Raw genomic sequence first — 3,068 nt, forward strand, 5'->3', positions numbered from 1 at the left:
TGTGTTCAATTATGCTACATTGTGCAGTCACAACGCAAAGGATATCTCATACACCTTCACATGTACTTCTTCTCAGCATGGACAACTTTGCTTCATCCACACATTGTTACGAGAAACCAGCCCCCCAGGTCTTCTAACTACATAATATCTAAGTATACATGAGCACTGAAATATATACGCAGTTTGGGTCCTCAAATGCAGGATAATACTCTTAGCTTGCTTAGAGTTCGATCTGTCTCCCAATCTAATTGAACTATGACTTGTGCATGATAGAGAAGACTAGCGCAACCCCTAGGGAGAGACCACCTATGAGAGTTTTTCAATTGCAAGTATTGAAGACTCCAACGAAAGTGTCATTAGCTCTTCATCGACACCCAACTCTGAGTTCTTATCCTTTATCATCCTGTAAGCCCGCCAAGAATTGTCATGTGCAGAATCCCTGACAAACCAACACTTGTGTTGGCCATTAGTGCAATCCCCAACAAAGAACATCCCTACCACCAACTCCAACAACCCTACCACCATCCACCTAGGCCACCAACATGCCCCCAACAACCTTCCTCCACACCACCACCAACACTCCTCCACGGTAACCACCGATGTCCCTTCCACCCATGTCTTTAGTGCATACCAAAGCTTGCTACCTACAACGGTGAGTGCCATGGAACTGACACTTGTCTAGGAGGGGGATAATGTTAACCGCTAGGCAAACAAGGTGAAAAATCTGCAAAGCTAAAGCAGAAGACAAGGCCAAGGCAAAGTGAAACGGAAGACGAAAGCGTGCCAAGAAAAATCTAGAAACACAAGAAGTGCAAAAAAGTCCTAAATAAGGGAAAAAGGCGCACAAGGAAAATCGCAAGTCAATACTTTTGTAAAAGAGCGCAAGCGCATCATGATTTAATTTAAGGAGCACCAAGGTCTCACCCGTGCAATTTGTAAATATAGACGGGCGGTGGAAATGAAGCTAGGAAGATAGAAGAACAATGGAAAAAAAGGCCTAGGCCACGGTCGGCTATGTAAAAAAGGGAATAAGGGGATGACCACTCAAAAGGGATTTAGGGTTTTGTATATAAAGTTGAAAAGTGAATGAGAAGCTCATTCTTGTGTGTGGCCAAAAGTGGCTCTCCTCTTCTTCTTCTTCTTCTTCTTCTTCTTCTTCTTCTTCTTCTTCTTCTTCTTCTGCTTGATTGAGCTTGTGCTTGAGAGAGGGAGTGTGAGAGTGTGAGGGAGTGAGTGTGTAAGGGTGATGGATCAGGGAGGAGAAGCTCTCCATCTTCCCCTCTCTTCTTCTCTTCTCTTATCTTCTCTTATCTTGCTCATGGCTATGGAACTTGGAGCGTGGAGCTTGAGGATGGAGCTTGCTTGAAGCTTGCACTTGGATCATGGAGCTACCGGAGTGCGTGGGAGAGGAGGTAACTCGATCGGCATGAAGGTAAGCTCACTACATCGGTAGATATGGATGGCACGTCGACTATGTGAGAGGTAGCCATTAGTGCTCGGCTTGGAACGCTTGAAACGATAAGCGGTCTGTGGATCTTGGCAGTTGAGCGAAAGCTCCCACATCCTTTCTGTTGTGAAGCTTGAAAAAATACAGTGATGGACAAACTTAAAATTCTTAAAGTCGAGAGAATAGAGTTTTAAACTATTCTCTTCTAAATTTAATTCAATGCCATTGGGCAAACTTAAAATTCCCAAAGTCTATTCTTCAACTTGAATACATGTCATGATGGATGTTTCCATAACTAAGCATGGGTATAAAATCTAACTACTAAGTGGAAAAAAGAGATTACAATCTTACCTAAAACATGGACACAAAATGATGCTAGGAGGTATATCCCACGGTGGATTTTGTGAAGTTTTGCGGTGGATTCCGTAAAATTATATTTGTTGCCGGGGCTCATACACAAGGTGGATTCCTTGTGTGAAAAGTTGATGGGGACGCCTATCATTTTCGGGCATCTTGTTAATTTAATGTTCAAGTGGGTGATTCCATATCGAGTGATTCCGCAAAATACATATTTAAATTAATGGACGTTTATAAATTTAGAGTGCGCACTTGTAATAAATTAAGATTAGGATTGAGTTCTAACCAATTTATTTATTTTGTAGCTGAAGACTGCTACGTATTCACTTTTTTTTATTTAATTTTATTATTTTCTAACAATTATGAATGCTTCAGTTGATGTGTAGAGCAGGCAGTGGTGGCATTGGAAAGCACTAAGCGATAGCGTATATTCAAGTTATTTAGAAGAAATTATCATTTTTGATGGGCGCGCATCTTGGGCGTGGCACCAATATTTATTTTGACGCGCTTATTTATTGAACTGTCTGACATTTATTTATTATTTTGTATGCGTATGGATGCCTGATTTAAATATTTATTATTGGACATTGTATTTGGGCACAACCCGACTCTTTGGATGTCCAATCGCTTTAATTCTTTAGTGGGACAGAACCAAACACAAAAGCTAAAGCATGCTAATTGTAAATTTGGCTATTTTTTGAGCTTGGAGATGAGTAATATATCAAATAGATGCTTTGTGGAGCACTCATACAAGGCATAGGGGGAGATTGTACCCAATTAGTCTTTTGCTTCATGTCATGCAAGTCTTCTCTCTTGTTTTTTGTGCAAAAGTAGAGTTTTTTTGTTCTTGGGGACCTTCCAGCGCTTGCTATGTACGCATACAACATCCGATCTGTGCACCACAAAATCTCATTAATAAGAGTAGAATACTCTTCAACTTGAATACTTGATAAGGTGGATGTCTACATGCCCAAGCTAAGGTCTCAAATTTTTGTTGAAATTTGATAATCCAAGGGGAACACAAAAGCCAAAACCTTTGACATTAAGGTCCCATAAGCTCATTGTAACTTATTATTAACCATAAAACTCAATCCTTTATTTTGTCAAGATTCCAACAAATAAAGTTTGAGCTAAATTTTATAGTACAAAAACAATGAATTATCCTAAATTTTAACACCTTCAACTTGATCCAATTTGCTTGGCCGCATAGCCAAACCCTCCTCATATATTGAGAATGATAAATAGCAAAAAGATTTCCATAATG

This window comes from Lygodium microphyllum, chromosome 6 (assembly GCF_053477565.2).
Source record: "Lygodium microphyllum isolate KBCC chromosome 6, Lygodium_microphyllum_v1.1.10, whole genome shotgun sequence".
Lineage (NCBI taxonomy): Eukaryota > Viridiplantae > Streptophyta > Polypodiopsida > Schizaeales > Lygodiaceae > Lygodium > Lygodium microphyllum.